Source organism: Odocoileus virginianus, chromosome 32, assembly GCF_023699985.2.
Source record: "Odocoileus virginianus isolate 20LAN1187 ecotype Illinois chromosome 32, Ovbor_1.2, whole genome shotgun sequence".
NCBI lineage: Eukaryota > Metazoa > Chordata > Mammalia > Artiodactyla > Cervidae > Odocoileus > Odocoileus virginianus.
In genome coordinates this window covers 27,812,349-27,834,601 of record NC_069705.1, presented here as the reverse complement: position 1 = coordinate 27,834,601, position 22,253 = coordinate 27,812,349, and the positions used below count along the sequence as shown (strand labels likewise).

The following is a 22,253-nucleotide window of genomic DNA, read 5'->3' as shown; positions in this document are numbered from 1 at the left end:
TGGTTGTACCATACATTGAAGAAATGAATATAAAGTATAAAACATTCCATTTTATAACCATCAGTCACGTATAACCATTTTGTCTTTCTGTCTATATTGGTGAGGAGCTTGATGTTCAACAGGAAGGGTCTGGAGGCTGTCTGCCACCAGGGAATCTGACACCACTACCTTCAGTAGCGTGGTTAACAAATCTCCTAGAGCTACAGTTCTTGTGTGAAGAAAGTAAGAATTATTGCAGCACTTAATGCACCTGATTGGTATGAAGACTGAATGAGTTAATATATGCAAAGGTCTTAAGACAATACCTTGTATACAACAGGCATAAGTGTTGGTTGCTGCTCTTGATATGATCATTGTCTCAATGATGCATGACACACACAATTAAAAACACATGCTTTGAGAATAAATAGTCCTTAATGAACTTGCTGGTTCTGCCCCTTATTTGCTCCTTGGTTTGGGCATGACCTCTGAGTCTCAGTTCCCTCGGCTGACAAGTCGCTGAGTTGTCTCTTACTCTTTGTGGCCCCGTGGACTGTAGCCTGCCAGGCTCCTCTACCCATGGAATTTTCCAGGCAAGAATATTAGAGTGGGTTGCCATCTCCTTCTCCAGGGGCTCTTCCCGACCCAGGCATGGAACCCATGTCTCTTACATCTCCTTTATTGGCAGGCGGATTCTTCACCACTGGGGCCACCTGGGGAGCCCACTTAATTACCATAGAGCATTATTAAGGGGACAGAAGAAGATACTGCATGAAAAGCCATACCTGGCACACAGTAATCATCAGTTATTTTAAAAATCAGGTAGAAAAAAATTATTTGTCAATGTAGTAATTGATCTTTGCAAATATGTTCTTTTAGTTTGCGAATGGGGGAAAATGAAATGGATAGGACACACGGACATTCTGAGTTTAATTTCCTTATAATTCATTTCAGAGAGCTCACATTCAGACTTTTATGGGGCTTTAAAAAATTTTTAATTTTAAATAAGAATTCATGGAATTGTTAAACAGATGGATTAAGAAAATTCCCTATCTTTGCTAATGACTTTGCTAATGACTTTCTCTATGATTGATATTTTCCCCTTAAAGCAACAGCATTATCATCTTATTTGGTGAGTAACAGGTTGATGAGGAAATTTATTATCATTAAGAGGAATAAACCAGAAGAAGCAAAATAAAAAAAAGAGTGGACTTTGTAAGTCCCTTTAAGAGTCTGTCGTTCTCTTAGCAAGTGGGAGGAACAGAGTTATAACTCTATCCGTCTTTGCTAAAAACAGACGCACACTAACTTATATCCATTGACTATAATTTCAGTAAGTGATTAATTTAAGTATAAGTACCCCTATTATAGCAGTAAGTACATTGCTGGAAAAAAGATTCAAGGTTTGGAATCAGACTTAGCAAGCCCTGTCACTTTTAGCAAGTTACTCAGTCTGAGCCTTAATTTTCTTTATCTGTAAAAACAAACAATATTCCCTGCCTTTTGAGAGGATGACATGAGGCTGTGGGAAAACCAGTCGGTCAGGCGCCTGTTGAGGAAGAGTGTTTGATGTGTTGTTGCTGTTTGCTGTCATTTTCCTACTAGACCGCAGGCTGCTTGAGGACTGGCCTCCCTTTAAAAACACAAGTATCAGGACTTCCCCGGCAATCCAGTGGTTCAGACCCTGCACTGCCAACGCAGGGGCCTTGGGTTTGATCCTTGGTCAGGAACTAAGATCTCACACGCCACGCGTGCCCTGCGGTGTGGCCAAAAGATTTTTAAAAAAAAATTTTTTTTAAGCCCCACAAGTATTGCCAGTACCCAACACAGTGTCTGGGCCTCAGAATTTTCTGAGTGAATATTTATCTAATGAGAGGGGTACCCTGCATGGGGAACTGAAACAGCCATGATAATATTTGGTAAGCTTGACTTGCTTAAGTGAAAGAGATAGGCACTGACCAACTGAACCACTGTTCTAGGGAACAGTAAAAAAAAAAAAGTAAAGAGCTCCCCTGGTGACTTGGTGGTAAAGAATCGTCTTGCCAAGCAGGGGACATGGGTTCAATCCCTGGGTCGGGAAGATCCCCTGGAGAAGGAAATGGCAATCCACTCCAGTATTCTTGCCTGGAAAATCCCACGAACAGAGGAACCTGGCGGGCTGCAGTCCAAAGACTAGGGCACGACTTAGTGAATGACAACAACAAAAAAAGTAATTGAAAGACAGCCTCATCCTCACACATTTAGAAGGGAAAGGCAAGCTGTATGGGACAGAGAAAGGATTGTTACCAGGATCCCTTTGCTAGCTGAAGGGACTATCAATAATGTTTTTAAGTGAAACTATGTATCACCTATATTTTCTTCCTTTATTAGTTCATGATTTCTGTGAGCATTGTCTGATTTCTTCTTTGATTCATAGGAGTTTTTATAAAAACCTCAGATCTCCTGATTTCTCTTTGATCCCCAACAGTATTGCTAAACAGCTATACTCCAATGTAAAATTTAAAAGTTAAAAAAAAAGAACACTGGGGCACAGAGGATCACTTTATAGAAAATCACTGGGGCCAGAGCCTGAGAAACCCTGTCCTTGTGAGGCTGAAAGGTCAAGCACAGCATCACCAGCAGATTTGAGACCCAAGTTGGGATGAGCAGCCCCACTGTGTCCTGTCGGTCTGTACCATGAGCTGCAGGGCTCCTCCATCACTAACTGCTGCTTTCTTTTGCTGGGAGCTGCTTTGATCGAAACTTGGATTCAACCCCTCAGTGAACTAAATTAGAGTGAATGCTATCCACAGTAGTCGACTCATTAAAGTATCAAGTGATGGCTTCAACTGCAACCAAAATAGGTTTTCAGAGAGATAAGAAAACAGATGCAAACAGTAGAGAAGTAGAATTATTTGCAATAATTCTAATGAGAAGGGATTCAGTGGAGGCAAGATATTAATAGACTGTCTCCTAAAACAGAAACAAAATTTGGAGCTTCAAAGTTCAATATTAGAGCTATGTCAATTGAGGCATAGGCAGACACGCAAGTAGAATAAAGTGATCTTGGAATCAATCATCAAAGGAGAAGAATACCATTTAAGATAATTAGAAAAATGACTCGAAAAATGAGATAATTCTCAACAAGTAATTATTTTATGAATGTAGGACTCACTTAGCCAAACTCTTCTAAAAAACAGAACCCTGAGTTCATTTAATAGCATTACATTAGGGTGCACTTATTTGCCCAGTTTTACAATTCTACTCTGTAAATGAATCCTACCTGCAAAGATAGATAAAGAGGGCTAAAATCAGGTTGCCTTTAGGTTTGCATATACAACGTTGAGTAAGAGAAGAAAGAATTGGAAAGGTCTTAACAAATGCTGCCCATCACCTGTGGCCAAACCAGACCTGAGCTATAAATTGCAATGGCTTTAACATTCTGTAACACGAACTCTGTTTGCTTGTTCCTGATTAAGATCTATCCACCTGGCCTCTTTTTAAAGACTTGTGCACATTTGAACACACCTTTGAGACTCCAAACTGGACTTCTGTACAACGTTCTATTTTGGGTAACCACAAAGGTGCTGGAAATTTCAAGTAGTAACAAACACCACAACCTACAAACTGAAGAACATGATCTGGTGAAAACCTGATCCCCTGGGCCATGGGCTCCAATTATTCTTTGGAGTGTTTGACTTAGAGATTTAGACCAGGTTAATCATCTTTGCTGTGATGATTTTATTCTTCCAGCTAATATATCATTGCTCTTTCATTCCCCCTATAACCACAGTTCAGCTTACGGCCATTCTTAAAGCTTGCTTTTGTGTTGCCCCGAGATGGGTACTAAGTCCTTTCTCTGTTCATATGAAATGATGCTGTCCACTTTCCACTGACCATTTCCATGGAGAACCTGTTCCTATTCATAGGCGGAGCTCATCTATCTGGATTTTAATTGAACACAAGGTTATCAGAGAGCCTTCATGTTTCATGCATAACTTGTTCAGAATGTAGTCATAATAATTGATTGGCCAAAATATAATTTATCAAATCAGTGATAAATTACATTTATAATTTATATATAATATAGTTACATAAATCAATACATTTATAGAAGGAAACCTTTGTGTGTTGCCTTCAGAATATATTAGTTTCTTACGACAGAATCATTCGAGACAGACATAACATTGAATTCGTCTTGATTTTTAATGCAATATTTCATGCATCTCCTTCTTAAATAGTAAAGAATCTTGAACACATACAAGGTGAGGAATGGTTATGTAAGTTTGCTGCTATTCTTGCTTCTCAACTGTCTCCTCACTGTCTTAGTATATTTAGAAGTTTGGAGTTTGAAGTGTCTTCCTACACATATAAATTCTTGCACAGTTTCCAAATCAAAGTGAGCAGTGCCTCAAGGGCTGTGTTTGCCATTTCTGTTTCAACGAAAAATGATATACATACAATCGTTGAAAGGTTTATGAACGGTCCTTGCTAACTTCTAGGCTGATGAAACAGGGCTCTAGCTGCACACACTTCAGCAGGCAGGATATTCAGGGTCTTGTTTCTTACTACTTATCTCCACTGTCTGCTTCAGTGGTTTTGTTACCTTTGTTCTCAAAGGAACTAGCATTGGGTTAAGATAGAAAACACAAGAACAATGAAGTGAGTAAATCAGTCTATTAACACATACCGATTAGGCCCACACTAGTACACAGAAACACACTTAAACTAAAACGTTCCTGATTCTCACTTACATGATAATCTCTGTGGCTCTACAAGTAAAATAAGTGTATCTTTGTCGTTTCATCTGTTGGCCATGTACTAATGGTTTCCTCCAAATGGATAAGGGGTATAAACTTTGAGAATTATTACAAGATACCTGAGTAGCTGCGTGACTTGAAAATTGGAATGATTTCCACCTTCAAAGAGTCAAGAAATATATGGACTCGTATTTCACTCCATTTATCTGGATAGCCAGTCACAGTTACAGATGGTCTCTTCATGTAAAAGAAACTTTAACATTTTTAAAAATTGAAGTATAGTTGATTTACAATATTGTATTTGTTCCAAGTATACAGCAAAGTGATTCAGTTATATGTATATGTAATCTGTACATATTGTTGCTGTTGTTTAGTTGCAAAATTGTGTCCAATTTCTCCAGGCTCCTCGGTCCTTGGCATCATCTGTATATATTAACATATACCTGTACAGGGCTTCCCCGGGGTCTCAGTGGTAAACAATATGCCCCCAATTCAAGAGATGCAGGCTGAATCCCAGAGTAGAGAAGATCCCTTGGAGAATGAAATGGTAACCCGCTCCAGTATTCTTGCCTGGGAAATCCCATGGACAGAGGAGCCTGGTGGGCTAACGTCCATGGGCTTGCAAAAGAGTCGGAAACAACTTAGCAACTAAATAACAACAACAATATATACCTGTGTGTGTGTGTAAAATCTTTCTACCATAGGTTATTACAAGATGTTGAATATAGTTCCCAGTGCTACACAGTAAATCCTGTTATCTGTTCTGTATATGGTAGTGTGTATCTGTTGATCACATACTCCTGATTTATCCTTCCCCGTTCCTTTCACCTTTGATAACCATAACTTTGTTTTCTATGTCTGTATGCTGGTTTCCGTTTTGTAAATAAATTAATTTGTATTATTTTTTAGATTCTACATATAAGTGGTATCATATAATATTTGTATCTGTCTGACTTATTTCACTCAGTGTGATAACCTCTGGGTCCATCCATGTTATTGCAAATGGCTAAGTAGTGAGTAGTCCATTGTGTGTATATATATACACACACACACATATACACATATGTATATATATATACATCTACACACACATATATACACACATGTATATATGTATACACACATGTATATATATACATCTACACACACATATATACACATATGTATATGTGTATACACATATGTGTATACATGTATACATCTATACACACACACACACACATATATATATATATACACATCTTATCAATTCATCTGTTGGTGGACACTTAGTTAGCTTCTGTGTCTTGGCTATTGTAATTGTGTTGCTATCTTTTACAATTAGAATTTTCGTCTTTTCCAGATATATGCCCAGGCGTGGGATTGCTGGATCATATGGTAGCTCTATTTTTAGCTTTTAAAGAAAACTCTATACTGAGAAACTTTCACATTTTAATGTCATGAATGTTAACTTCCTTTTTCTTATAATAGTCCTCTGGGTGGGTAGAAAGCATCTCTCATTTCACATACAATAACTGTAAAATTTATTTATTACCTAACAACTGGCTTTATTAATTTAGGGCAGAATTCAAGATTCCCTGGTCACATTTTCCTGAAATGAATGACTTTTGTAACTTAGCACTGATTCTGTATCATTGAAATTGCTTTCCTCTTTTACATCCCATAAATGGAAAGAAGAGCTGATTTTGGTGTTTGGTTATAAATATTCCATAATGTTTATCCTCTGAAAAAGTTTGAACATTGAGTTGGAAACCATGAATGTGGGGAAAAGCAATAAAAGATGTCAGTGTGATTTAAAGGCATAGCAATATACTGTTTTTAATGATGCTTATTAAAATGGCAAAAGTATGCTTATTTTCAGTGCAACTTAAAAATGACATCTATTTAAGTTAGAATGAGTACAGTTTGCCAAATGCACCATTTAATTACCATCCAATGGGATGCATACATTCACCATCTACATTAGAAAAAAATTGGGAAATATATTTATGAATACAGTAATTGTTAAAGAAAATTTTCCACACTTCATATCATCGTATGTTTTGTGTGTATAGGCTCACACATTCGTGAATTAGGCCATTCAGCTTCATATACAAAGTATAAATAAACCTCAAGACTGTAAGCTCCACAGGGAGAAGCACTTCTATTTTGTTCACGTTAGTACAGGAGTAATACAGTACTCACAGGAACAAGCTCACTTAATGCCGGTGGAAAGTGAATGACAGAATAACGAAAGGACCAAAATAGCAAGACAGGCCATGTGATGTATATTGAACAACGAATGCTTTGGAAATGATTTTTTGAATTTGAAATGATCTTTTTTCGTCTTATTTTTCTTATTTTAAACGTTCTGGATCTATTTCACCTACTGTGTTAGTACTTACAGGTTAGGAGTCTTATGGCTACCTATGGTTCTAGGTCCTATCTTAAAATATGAAAGAGACAAGATTGTCTTTCCCCAAAGTACCCATACATGCTCTCAGAGTGGCCACTTCTCCTTTAGATCACAGTGACCTGGTTAACAAAGGGAAATTGTTCCACGTGTACATAGCCACAAGATCTTAATTCTTTTCGAACTCCAGTTGAACTGTATTTGATTCCAAAGTAGAACTAATCATTCTTAATCCGGAGGTAAAACCATCACTACCAGTAAACAGGCCCACTGACATTGAGAACAAAAAATTCAAGCTGGCAGTGATCAATTTCTAGTGGTACATCTTCCAAATAGTCTCCCAAATTAAAGTGGAAGCAAATTGTGACAATAAAAGGAAATTGATAAATATGTATAACCAGAGATTCATTTTTTTTTTGTTCTACGTTTCTATTGCTTTGCTTTGCAACCTCAGATTGAGATGTCTAAGCGCCTTTGGTGCCCCACAGATTTCCTTCGGCCCTCACCAACATGCATCTCCTTATTTTGAAATTTTCAAAACTCAAGGTTGATTTAGAAAATATGAACAAGCAAAAGAAGAAAAGAAAATTTCATCTGCAATCTCACCACAAACAGTTAATCCTTATTTGCCTTCTAGATTGATGTTTTTCCCCCTCCTTAATTCCATTGTTGTGTTGATTCTGGTCTTTGAGAATAAAGATACTTGGTATAGTCTGGTAAATAAATATTTCTATAGAATCCACAAAGAAAAAATATAGAGAGGAGGATAACATGGGAATTATAATATTTTGGGGGGAGCTAGTCAGAGGTTCCCACAAAGAATCAATCTAGAAAAATGTTAGAGCACCGGTTTGGAATCTGGCCGGCCCAAGTTTGATTCCTCCCTTCCCCACAAGTGTGACCCCGTACAAGATGTTTAACTTCTCAGACCCTGTTTCCTCTTCCGTAAAATGAGAATAATACCCTCATCACAGAGTGTTTTTGTGAATAGTCAGTGAGAGGTATTTGAAGAATTTGGCAAGCTGCCCAGCACAGTATGCATTCAGTAAATGGTAGCTAACATTTATAAGAAAACTTACTGTTATTTTACATTCCTAACTAACAGTTGCAGGTCACTAAGCTCAACACCACGTGACTTGAAGATTAATTTTAGATCAAGAAAAACATAATTAAGCAGGTAAATCTATTGGCAAAAGACCCTACAATGCATTCTGAAGCAAGTCCTTTGGGATTGTAGGGCTCATTAAAATTCTTCTCTATTAGCTCAGTTAATGGCGGGATGGCTATTTGGAATTAGGATCTTTAAAAATAATGATCTCCCCCATTCTATCCTAACACGGTGTTTTCACTTAATAACTCTGCGAAGTTTGCCTTGGCGTGAAATAATTCAGTGATAACCAGAAGATACAAAAGTATGTGGGTTAGATTCTTCTAAAAGCTTCTTTGAGTTTTAAAGGTCAAATTTAAGAACTATGTGATCACTGAAAGTCTGGTGGGTTTTATACTAAGATGCTTTACATTATCTGTTGTGGAAATTCATTTAGATCATTTTGCAGTACATAGTTTTTGTCCCGGGCCCAATCCAGGTCTATTATGTAAAGATCTCTCTGCTAGATCCCCATTTCTCTTTCATCCCAGGAGACTTTATGGCAGAGTTGTCATTTATTGCGAGCCAGTTATGTGCTAGGCACTGTTGTGGGTACTTTTGCATTAATTATTTCATATTTCAGAACTAATGGGCCTACGAGCCAGGCATAATATCCTCATTTACCTGGTTCCAGACCTGTGGTTGAAAGATGTTAAATCACACACCTGCATGTACATCCCTTGAAGGCCACGCCCATGACCGGACTTCCCAGGCCTGCCTGGCTCATTCTTAAAAAAAACTGGAGGGACTTTGAAGCAGAGTTAGAGAAAATTTGTCTCTGACAAGGCTCATACAAAGGGAAAAGCAGTTATGGGCTACTGAAACTTTAAAAGTACTTAATTCATACTGTAATTTACTGATCTTTAAAAATCAGCAACCAACAATAAAGAGCATAAAATTGTTTACTAAATACAATTAACTGGGACTTCAAACTATAATGTGGATTTTTACAACAACCACATAAGGAAACAATATCAGACAGGAAGGAGAATGGAGACATGTGGAGGAGGAGGAGGAAGGGCAAAGTGGGATCAGAGTAGGGGGTCTTGGGGGGCACACTCACGTTCCTGAGTGTCTGGGGCCGTCTTGGCACCTGGCGCTATTCAGTGAGGCAGATCCCTGCTTCCATTTGTGATATACTGCAGGGAAGGTCTGACACTGATCAGTATGTTGACATTGTTAGGGTCGAGGACCTTCCACTCACAGAAATCTATAAACACACAAATCCAAATGCATCTTCAAGCACTGGCCTGGACCTAGAACTGCAGGCACACAGCCCACCCCAAGTTCCAGATTATGCTTCCTTGACCCAGTGCTCCTTCCCCCATCCTCTGGGAAGCTCGATCTTCCCACTTCCATGTTGGAATGCCCTCTTACCATGGGAGAGGGTGGGAGAGTGGGTTTTCTAGAAGGTAGAAGATAAATGAGCTTCCAGATCCCTCCCATGTTGGGAACTTCAAGGGCCCCCTTGACATGATGCAGGGGTCGAGGTGACGGTGTTCTCATGACCAAGGTCCTACCGTGTGGAGTATGGGAAGGGTATGGCAGGACTCACGCATCCAAGGGCCCCAGCCTGTGGAGATGCTGATTTTCCTCTAGCCAGGAAAAGTGGCTGCCAGTAGTGATACCCCCACAGTAGTCAAACTCATTGTTCATCTTATTAAGTCCATTGAGTTTGATGCACAAAAGGCAACAGTGTTCACATATGATGAATAAAAATGGAAGCTATGTGCAGGGTTGGCTTTATGGGCCTGTGGTGCCTCAGGAGTAAAGAATCCACCTGCCAATGAAGAAGACACAGGTTCAATCCCTGGTCCAGCAAGATCCCCTGGAGAAGGAAATGGCAACCCACTCCACTATTCTTGCCTGGGAAATCCCATGAACAGAGGAGTCTGGTAGGCTACAGTCCATGGGGTCATAAAAGAGTCAGACACAACTTAGCAACTGAACAACAACCTAAACATTTATACCTGGTTCTGTACTTAGAAAGGGCAGATGCTGGGTTTAATACTTTATGGTCTTCATCTTGAAATTATCAATAATTTTTTAATAAGGAGTCTCATAGTTTCATTTTGCATCAGGCTGTGCTTATTACATGGCAATTCCCATTTGTATGAAATTTCAACACAGATAATCAAAGTTTCCTGAAATTTCTGAAACTCCAATGTCATGTTCCACATCCTTAAGGGATAAAAGGTCAAGGTCAGGGGCAGTGTTCTTCCTGTAATTTGCACCATCCTCTGTGAAATCCTTGAATTTAGTCTCACCACCTGCCCCTACCCCAGTTGCACTTTATACCGGAATAGAAGTTTTATAATGGAAATCTTATTACAGTATTTCACCTTCCTGTTTTAACTCTTCCAAAGCCTTCTCATCTACCTGAGCGTGACACCTGATGCCACCGTCTGGCTCTGCTGTTCTTGTCCGTGTTACCTTCTCTCTGTTCATGTCAAGCACCCTGTGTTCCGAGCACACCCAACGACTTGACTTTCAGTACTTAGGACCCCTCCTTCTTGCTCTGATGCTTCAGCACACACTGTTCGTCAATCACAGAACTCGGTGCATTCCAAGGCAAGAGCCCACATATTCTTTATGCCCTAAATGTTTCCTCGTTGATGCCTCGGGAGCCCCTCAACAAGCACAGTAGATCCTGTGATGCCCTACATTTCCATGGATGCCATACCACTCTGAGTGAGAATCACCTGTTTTCAAGTGTTGAGCAGTCCTTGTTTGAGATGCATCCCAAACGCTTAGGTGAGTTGATCTGAGTGTCCCCTCACCTCTGTACTGGTATTTGTGATGCTCTTTGGTCATCATCAGCATCCTTCCCCTCATCCCTGAAGACTGTGAACAGTTCTTAAGAACTGAGAGTTTGGCACGTCACCACTGAACTTGTAGAGCCTGCAGGATCACAGCACATGCCTCTCTACTTAACTTGTTTATATATACATGATTGCTAATAATATTGGGTTGGCCAGAAAGTTCATTCAGGTTTGTCTCTAAGATGGTACCGAAAACCTCAATGAACTTTTTGGCCAATGCAATATTGCTAGTACTTCATGAGCATTTTCTACATGCTGGGCCCCATTCTACACCCTTAACCTTTATAATCCAGTTAAGCCTCAAAAACCCTTTGAGATAATTTATTTTTTTAATCCTTATTTATTTTTCCCAGCAAAATTAAACTGGTAGTGCTCATAACTTCAATAGGAAAAATAAATTTTGCTCAATATCAAACTACACAAAGGCATGTCTTTTGAGGAAATACATAAATGCATGATTATAATTCCCTTATAGTACTTATCACTCTTCATCTTCTAATTATAAAAATGTGTGTTCCTGACTTATCTCTATTACTAAACTATAAGCTTTTTAAGTGTCTCTCTGTTTCATTTTCTTATCTTTTTATCCATGCTAAACACATTGTAGGTCCTCGAGGATGCAATAAATGAAAAAAATGAATGATATGAAAATTCAAGAATGATTTTTAAATATACAATTAAAACTTTGGTATTTGTATTTGAGTCTGGTCTCTTCTTACATTGTTCTCAGAACTTAGCATCTCTCTCATCCCCTATTTTCCCTATCAAAGCCTTCTTTTCAATATCAGATAAAATCAGATGCCAACTAATTGATGTGAACATACCAGCAATTGAGACAACAATCTTCAGAAGTCTGGGAAGAAAAGGGAGTTAGAGACTCTTGTCAGTGTGTGGTTAAGACCAGCTGCAGGAACAGGGGACTCTAGATATTGTCGTCTACTTAGCAGTTATGGACTCGTGGTTCTGATGTGTTTGCTGGGCAAATCTAGTTTGAGGATAGTTTTAAAATTGTCTGTCCCTGACATTATACTTGTCAGATGCAGTTCTGATTTTATTTTCCTAAAGAATGCACTGACCAATTATATAGTCATCTGACCTTTTGGGAACTGATGTTTCTTAAAGTTAGACAACAACAAACCATTCGTTTTGTTGGCCAGATAAAATACTGTCACTCTGTGAGGTGCATTACATAAGAGTGTGCACGGATTTCTCCAAAAATGCTTTATACTTCTCATAACACAAAATAACATACAGGGAGCCAAACAACAGAATGTTGGTTCTGTATATGAACTGTACAAGTATTTCATTAAAGAAGATTGAGTAAGTTGTCATGGAAATTGTTCTAATTTGAGACTTACTGGATACATCAATATTTCATTTCTGTACCTGCCATATCTCCCTAAAATGTAAGACATGAAGCTTCATAGGAACTCAGATTTTGTTGTAAAAGGGAATAGCGTTGGTCTAGGTCTTTGTAACAGTTAGAAGAGGAAAAGAGCATAAACGGAACTGTATTTCGGTTTCTGTCATTAAAATTAGAACTTGATTTCAAAAGAAATGCTTTACTTCTGGTTGGAAATCAGAACATGTGACATTTCCTAATTTCTACTGAACTCCTAGCTCTTTTAGTTGAATGACCTCATCCAATAGCAAATACTTGAAGGACTGGGATCCTCCTGGGTCCTAGTTGTTAAGCTGCTGTCCTCTCCTCCCGCCCTGGGCTTTCTCTGGACCGTGGAAGTCAGCACTTCCTCTCGCAGACTGGGTTATAAACAGAATGCAGAGGGGTCTGGGAGCAAGGCAGTTCGTGAATGGAACACTCCCCAGGAAGCTTAACTTTATGATCGTAATCTTTCAGTTCTTGACAGTTGCAAAGTTAAATGTTAGTGCCAAGAGGAGTGAAAAAGAGTTTCAGGGATATGCTTTCCCAGTTCATCCCAAAGGTACCAAAAGTTTAGGGTTCAAAATGATTATGAAGTGTTAATACATCACATAATAATACATACATCAGGTGCAATTATTTTACCGGAGAACTGTCAATATGAGCGGACATTTGGGACTTTGGGTCAAAAGGAAGGTGATTTTCAAATTAAATTAGATTATTCATGGCTTTTTCATTTACTTTTATTTATAAAATGAGAATGACGAAACTCCTCTCTGCTGCCAATAAATCTAAAAGTTAATTTTAGATGTATTAAAAGCACGTTGTTCACTTCAGAAGGAAGGTTTTTTAAATTCAAGAAACAAGTCATATTAATTATATAAATTAGTTATGTTAGTCTTCTAAAATTAAATTTATGTTTGAAAGGAAGTCAGTAATATAACTGGCTTGTAGACTACACATAATATAAAAAGTCATGTTTTTAAGTAAAGTCAGTGTCAAAGAATTCAGAATATATTACCAGTCATCTGATGTTTTGATCTAAGAAAAAACCCGTTTCCCAAAACAGATGTATTTTCAACAAGTGAATAATAGTTTTTCTGGTAAAGGAGATAAACGCTCTTTCCCACATTTTTACTGCTTCCTTGATTGTCAGAGATACAAACATATAGTTAACTTGTTCAGGAGATTAAATTCTGGGGGAAAATTCTAAAGTGGTTTAAGTGAGCAGAAACATTTTTGGTTGTGTCATGATTTCATCTATTGAGGAGGTCCCCTGTATTAAGAAGGATGGCTCTGACATTTAACTTAGTGCTTTAAATGAAAAGCATACTAACCAAAAACAAACAGTAAAACCATAGCAAAACAAAACAACAAACATTTAAGATATATAAACTGAATTCTTCTCATGATGGTTACATGGAATCACATACAGTTTTTATTACCTTGACTCCATCTGTTTTCCTTGGTGTCAATTTTATTTGTTGAAATTGATTGAATAGACTACTTGGGCTAATCATTCAAACTCATCTACTCTTGGCCATTCCCATGACAAGTTGATGGAGGTAAAAATGTACATAAAACACCATCACTCCCTCATGGAATTCACTTTCATATGGAAAGATGAGATATATATAGGGAAAAATTCATTAAAATTAGATAAAAACAACATAATTTACAAACTGATATGAGAGCATCTTAGAAGGAGCAACTAAATGTGCTATTCATTCAGTCCCTCTTTGGGGACTAATTTAAGATCCCATTATGGAAAACTCCAGTTAAAATACCCTTAAAAGCTTCATGAATTCTCAGATCCTTCATTAAAAGTTAACATATGTAAAGTTCTTGGGGTCATAGCTAGCAGAGTAAGCTCCAGACACAGTAGCCAGATACAGTAGCAACCTAAATGTCCATCACAAGATGAATGGATAAAGATGTGGAATATGTGTGTGTATCTATGTACATATATATGTGCATACATACACACAGAGAGAGAAATATTATTCAGCCCTAAAAAAAGAATAGAATGTTGCCATTTGTGATACCTATGAATGGACCTAGAAGGTCTAAGTGAAATAAATCAGATACAGATAGACTAATACTATATGACTTCACTTTTATGTGGAATCTAAAAAACAAAACAAATGAGTAAACATCACAAAGCAGAAACAGATGTCATAGATACAGAGAACCAACAGGTGACTGCCAGAGGGGAGGAAAAAAAAACAAGTGAGGAAAACTAAGTGGTACAAACTTGCAAAATAAATGAGTCCTGGGTATGAAACGTACAGAGTGGGAAATACAGTCAGTAAATATGTAAAATCTTTGTATGGTGACATATGGTAACAAGAACAACAACAAAAAGCTAATATATGTAAAGCTCTTCAGATAGTAGCTAGCATGAGTAAAGTCTATGTAAGTTTTTATTAGTAGTAGTACCTCTTGGATTGAAAAAAACTGAGCAATTTTTTCTGCAGTTTATTGAAATCTTAGTTATTCAGTTTTCATTGTTTTCTTGAGTTTAATCAGAGCAGATATTTTCTTTGGCCATGGAAGGTCTCCCAGTTCTTATGGTTTTTAACTTGAAAAAATCTCCCAGATGGATGTCTTTTTCTGTCTTGAATTCTCTGTTTAACTATAGTCTAAAGCTTTAAAATAAACCTCTTAATTTTTGTAACTCTAGGTTTTAACATTTTTATCTTGTGCTTACCTAAAAGGCACAAGATACTCTTACTCTTTAGTATTGATCATATTTTGATGAATGTGATGGTAACCAGAGATTTTAAGAAAGTTAAAAGAGTGGAAATCAATTTCTCTTGGTGTCTGAATTAAATGATGTGTGTTCTTTGAGTTTTATCTAAGCTTCTGGTTATACTTCTGCTTTATATCATTGTTATAGTGCTTCTCATCAGAAAGACTATATTTTATTTTTAAAACTAATAGCATTTTAAAATTTTTCCATCATTTTTTCCATCTCAAATTTCATGATTTCTAAAAAAAAAAAAAAAAAACCTCAGAAAATCTTGTCAGTGACCTTTAAATCTTTAAATTCAAGCAACATCTTCTGATCAACATGTTGCCATTAGCACAACATCAAGAGGAAAACTGTGATCCATTCATTCAGTCCACAAATACTGACTGAATATTTAATAAATCAACTTGTCTGCCTACAAGCTTCCAGCTGCCCTTGCAAAGCAAGCTGAGTTGTCCCTGGAACCTTAATTCTGCGCAAGCAATCTGTACCTTTTCCTGGTCTTGCTACAGCATCTTCTTTTAACTAAACCGGTTCAAGCCAGTGCTCGAGGTGTATCAGCCAACACAAGTCTATTCACTCTGCTCCAGAACAATTAAGTTATAAAATTTTTATCTTCACTACTAGTAATGCCATACTATTGACATATACATCTCCACATCTGGATACTGAGAGCCAAGTTCTTTCAAAAGTTATTTATCCCCACAGGATATAATAGTATTTATTCTACTGCAATTATATACCTGACAGATGAAGTGTGCTTGTTTCAGAAAGTGCTCAAACAGTTCACCAGATGACGTGGTTAGCACAAGAACAGCTGAAACTGTTATCTAATCTCTTTCCCTTTGTGAACTGTAGCACAGAAATTTGAAATCTTTTGATGTGTGAAGACATCTTGATAATCTGTGAAAAAGCTCCCTTGTAAACAACCAAGCATTGCTTTCTTAATTTTTTTTGGTTAACGTGTAAAGTGAAGGAAAACCTTATTAAACATTAAGATCTGATCACAAAAGAATCCAAAGAGGCAGAAGTAGCTGATGTGTCCACAGGTGGAGGATGACTCCTCACACAGTCAAAAGCTTAAGCATGTTTCTTTCCATCCGCCACCTCCGTGCAGGACTAAATATTTCCAAAGAAGATAACTACCCCCGACTAGAATTAGCAACAGTGAATTTAAAGAGGCAGATAGAATGAACATTTATACTAATACATTTTCTGCAACATGGCCAGTGTCTCCTTAGAATGTCTCATTTGCGTATATTTCTGTGGCTACATTAAAAAAGTTTTCATTCTTTATACTATTCCCTGCCTGGACTCTTAGGGATTTTTGTAACAAGTGCTCTTGATTAGAAGCCTATTTTTGGTACAGTTTGTTTGGCTTCCTTTTGGCTGATCCTTAAAGCCACATTTGTCTCTAGAAGATACCAAATTCAGTAGAAGGTCAGAAAGCTTGGAGCCTGAGAGTTTTATTCTGCCCCTCACTTTCAGCCATTCCTGAAAAATTGATCAGGAAAGGAAATCTAAAAGGAAGAAGTATTTCTAATTGGTTGGATTCACTTTCCTACTTAAAGCAGAGGATATGATTCATTATAAGAAAGTCTTCTTGGCGTGTAATTTATACCAACTGTTGAGGGGACATCTCAAAGGAAAGTTAGAAGAACTGAATGTCTAGGTTACTCAAAAAGTCAAAATTTTTAAAAGTAGGCAACAGTGTGCATTAAAAACCCAAAATATAACTAAAACTTTAAAATAATGTTCTTATTAAAAATAAAATTTTCTTAAATTCTAATGTGGATAGAAAAAATTAGGAAATATAGTAAGAGTATGGCTAGATTTTTTTTTTTTTTTGAGGTAGGAAATTTTTCTTTGAAATTTCAGTGAAACTTTTGCTTAGAGTTAGGAAAAGTGAAAGATTTCTGGATTTTGGCTCAAATAATGCTTTTCAAAGCTACAAAATTAATCCTGGATCTATATCATACCAGACCTGCATGGGGAAGAAGCCACTGTCTTTTTGACTTAATTCTTGGTTGGCAAAGCTTCTGTTTAGCAGACGAAGGTTAAAGTATAATACAGTTCTATACGGATATATCATTTTGCTGAAACTCAAAATAAAACCCTCTTTTTGATGATTCTTTGTCATATATTCAAATAAGATCATCTTAAACGAGCTTAACCTAGAATGAGGGTTCTTATCCATCAATATTTAGAACTCAATTAATTATAGAAGTGTTCCCTTATAGCTAAATGTATACATCTTAACTTTCTCAGAAATGTAGATAAAGAGATCATGAAAATCTCCATATAATTCTTTGCAGTAACAATTTAGGATTTAATAGGCATCTATGATTAAATTATCTGAGGAACTTTTAGAAAATTATCTAACACAATTATATATTACAATACTTCATTACAAAATGCAAGGAGCGCCTTCATTTCATTTGAATGTCAAATACTTAAATGTTGACATTCAACATAGTTACTTAAAAAAGAAAATCTTTAAAATGTTACAGAAATACTACGGAATCATGTTTCCTGAAATCTAATTACTATATACAATTTAAAATAATTGCTTTAACACGGTTAGTCTTTAAGACGACTAGAATCAATTTCAACTTTAGCTATTATTTAATTAGCATGCTATACATTAATAACAGCTAGAAGATAGTAAAAATAAGCCTTTCAAGGACAACAAGATACTTCAGAGTTACTATATATCTTATGTTGATTATAAAGTTCAATGCTGGAAAATAGTGTAAAAGTGTCCAGAAATATGAATTTAGGTGGTTTCCTAAATATTTGGCTTAGTAATTACAAACATTTGGATATTTTAAATTCCCTAATCTTTGCCACTTTATGTACAAGAACTCATATTATATTAATTTCAACTTTTGCTTTTTAGATGGGTATCTTAGAGATGAGGGATTATATTCATTCTTAATGTAACTTTTGATGCATTCTCATTTTTATTACAACATTGTGATAAATTTTCCATAAAACAACTGTAAAAATTTAGGCTATAAAAAATAACAATCATGCCATCTAATATAGAAAAAAGAGTGGGAAGTCTCTTATAACCAAACGCTTACCTGTACAAGAGTGTAACAATTCTCTCCATCACCCAGGAACTCAAGTTATGGGAAAGTATAATGTAACTAGTTATTATCTGTAACCTTTCAGGTTTATACGGAAAATCAAAAGAAATTCTGTTATTGTAGGCATTAATCCTTTGATTTCTTTCCAGTTCATGGCCTCTACTTTCCTCTGACTTTAGTATGGAAAACAATTCCATAACTAACATTTTTATAATCAACTGCTAATCATCATAATCAATTCAATATTAATTTTAAATGACCTGGTTTTATAGCATATTTCTAATAGGGATTTTTATGGTGCTTATTTCCCCCTGCAAATTCTATAATAGCTACAAGTAGAAAAACAGTATCTTCTAGATATTAAAGCTTTTAAGTTGGTTTTATTTAAAACTTACATATTGTAAAATTTTCCTTGAGAAAATTCTGATGTATTACAGGAGATGTAGTCCTTCTATTAAATTGTGATCTTGAAGTTACAGTTTCAAATCAGGGAAATTAAAGGCTCATTGCTGTTTTTAGATGTTTTGAGTTTCTCTGACCAAATGCAGTATAATGGATAATAGGACTTCCGTTTTAAGATCAAGCCCATATTTATGGTAACTAATAGGAAAACAGTGAAGTCGAGGTTACCAGTACAATGTCAGAATGCCACGTTCTAGACACTCGATAAAGTACGTTCAGAGGTCAGTAATACTCTGGAAGCCCTTGATCAGAGACAAGTGTGATCGGGTGCAGTGGGCAGCACTACAGACAGGATCGGATGGAGCTGAAGCAGAAGTGAGGAAGTGTCAGGGGAGACATTCTAGCTGGATTTTGCAGTGTACCTGGCAGGTGGCTGCCGCTGTGGGGGTGATTTAAAGAAAAAAATCTATACAGAGGAGATGGGCTTTGCCCAAGTCTGGTATAGTGCATTTGGGAAATTACGAAGTATTTGCTGTTGCTAGCAGGTGAGTTTGGGAAGCAGCAGAAAACAATAAAAGGGGCAGTCTTGAAAGATAGGGATTTACATCTCTGCATCTGGTTCTCAAAATTGTTGCATTCGTAACTATGCAGGTGTGCTGTGCAGTAGTGGACTGAGACTGCTAATCTTTCAGAGCACATCACTTCAAAGGTTATTAACGCAGGAAGAAAGCACAGGTATGAAGTCTGCGCACCCTTCTTCCCAGAGCCTGACTCCCGTCACATATGGTGCCACGCAAAGGCAACAGGACACAGCCTTCAGTATGTCACACCTGGTTCTTCTAAAAACTCCCCCAAGAAAAATTAATACAAGATCTTCTCTTGCTGCAGCGCTTTTCACTGTGTTAATTCTAAAAATTCCTTTTGCCATGCAAATCTCCAACAGGAATTAAGTCGATGAGAGACTTTTCCCACCTTTCCTTTTGCTATAGCAGACTCACTTTCTTGGCTGATGTTATTTATAAAATTTGACTCAAAACTAAGTCTGTTAGTTCAACTTTGCTTTGAAAGTTAAACGTAAGTGAAGTACAAGGCTATCACCTCACTATTTTATCCTATACATTGTCTCACACACACAAACAAACAATATTCCTAGTTAGAGCTCTTATCATTAAATGTTTGGAGATGATTTTCTGGACTGAGATTGCTTATATCTTGATTTTTTTTTAATATTTCTGTATCTTGATTGGTGACATTTAGAATAGAAGTTTCTAAACTATTCTTGTGCTCTATAACTCTCTTATCTGAGGGCATAAGGACATTGCTATATTTGTGAAACAGGTGATATACACTCATACATAACTATGAAAATTATATTATCATACTTAAAAGGTGTATCCTGTGTCACGCACAGGTTGGGTAAAAGGATAGCAAATAAAGATATATTTCTTAGAAGTAGATCTCAGATCCTATTTATTTTACACTTCATGGTAGATTTCACCTTTGGCACTTACAGGTTTTTATTCAACATTTTCAACACAATATTTTTCCTTAAAAATTTTCTATAGCATTGTAAATGATCTGACATTTTCCAATAGACCAAGAACAGAACTGATTTACCTAAAGCTGAAATGTTGCTGAAATAGAACTTAATCATCATTTGATCGTTTCCTTACCAGGTATTTCGATTTGACTGACCAATTTCAACCCACAGTAACAGCTTTGTTCCTAAGAGACTATACTCAGTAAGGAGCAATTCCTACTGCAATTCAAAATCTGTGCTATTATCATGTAGCAATGGATAGCAAACATCCACTGCAAATATTAGTACATCTGTCAGAGGAGTGTTGTATTTTTGGTTTCACTCTCTCTCTCTCTCCCTCTGAAACCTATCTGCTTGTGAGAAAAGTTGTGCAATAAAAGAAGTTTTACCGTCACATAGTAATGCTGTGCTTGAACTCAATGCAGCAATTCACTTCCTTTCTTTGCCTGGATTCCAAGCTAGGGCGCACAACGAGGGTGTTGTGTTCTGGGCTAGCGTGGCATGCATGATACTCAGGGAGGATGTGTGAGCAGCTTCCAGTACCTACACTATTTGCTTTACAACTATCCCCAACTAAACCAAACAGCAAACCAAGACTCCGCTCAGAGTTAGCAGGGGGCATGATCCACTGGCTGTTATGACCTACATAGGGAACAGAATTCCTTAATATAAATGTATATAGAGGTGTGTTAAGAGTTAAATACATCATTTCAGAGGCTTAAAAATAAATGCTTCACAGTTTTCCAGCCCCGATTTTCAATGTAATTATCTTAATGTATGTCAAAGTGCAGGTTATAAAAGCCTCCATTGTTTCTAAATGGGAAAGGTTGTTGATTATGAAGGTTGTCCAGAAGGACAAGCCATCATGGTGTGTTAGAACAGCAAATTTTTATCTGAAACCCCAAGGCATATTAGGAATTTTTTTTAAAAAAATCGCTATGATTTCTATTATTATAAGTTCATAATCGCTATGAACTTACTAAAAAAATTCTGTCTCTGACACTATTTTATGTGTGTGTGTGTGTCTGTTGACTTGGTAAGGCCAAAGGACCAACAATGAATGTAAACGTCTAGGTGAAGTTTTCCCCAGAGTTATTGTTAGGCTGTGCTGGAGAAAGACAAAAAGGCTTACCTCTGTCAGTCAAGTGGCTACGCGGGACCCTCCTTCTCAGCCTCGGCCTCAGTGTGCAGGCAGATGCTCTCTGCGCCAACAATCTGTTAACAGGAAGCAGGTAAGCCCGAGCGCTCCGCCCGCGTTACAGTCCAGTGCCCATCGGAGCACACACCTGCTTCTTCAGACCTGCCACTCAGACGCAACAGCCACGCAGCGGACCGGTGTTTGCAGCCGGAAACACCTCCTGCGTGGTCAGTAGTTTTCAGGGTAAGCAGCTAGAGAGCTGCCGAGATAACACTGCAGGCCAGGCGAGCCTTCCCAAGACAAAAACCTTTCCTGCTGTGTGATAGCAGATAGGCAACGTTATCTCCTTGCATTCCACGTTCTCAGATCAGCTACTAGGAAAAGCAGTCAACAGCTTGTCCAAACGGCAGCTGGCAGGCATGCCTGGCCGTGCTAATTGTATACTAACATGCCCACCGCTTCTCTTTTCCCTCAAATAGATTTTTTAAAAAAATGCTTCTTCCAGGGTAAAGCTCGGCAGAATATGCCACCCTGTTTTCCATAAGTAAAATGGCTGGTCCTTCCAGCAACTGCTTGCAGACAGCTCATTGGGTTCCACTGGCTTTTCGTAGTCATAGCAACAACCAACAGACAGACTTAGCAAGCACGGCTGATCACGTGCGACGCCCCGGCACAGCTTGTTAATTTCTTTTCATCGAACTCATCATTTTGGGAGGAGGGTAGCTTCTGTGATCATTCTCAATATTTCACCCATAAGACAAGTGCTCTTGAGTTTTCACCTTTCAAGAGGAACTTCTGATATCGGAGCCATGTGACTCTGAGCCAGGGGAGCCCTTCTCAATACGCAGATTTGTGTCTATCCAGGTTAA

General features: G+C 37.4%; 1 protein-coding gene across 12 annotated transcripts in view; it reads right to left on the bottom strand.

Moving 5' to 3' along the window:
* SORBS2 (sorbin and SH3 domain containing 2) overlaps nt 1–21,995 on the bottom strand; it is a 204,679-nt gene extending 182,684 nt beyond the window's left edge. For 8 of the 12 annotated variants that reach the window (XM_070460030.1, XM_070460035.1, XM_070460038.1 and 5 more), the window contains exon 1: nt 21,379–21,994. The gene's annotated coding sequence lies outside the window, so the exon portion shown is untranslated. Of the gene's footprint in view, nt 1–21,378 lie in introns of all 12 variants that reach the window. The other 4 variants (XM_070460026.1, XM_070460022.1, XM_070460025.1 and 1 more) reach the window with 1 other exon arrangement.
* Nucleotides 21,996–22,253: the final 258 nt, after the last annotated feature.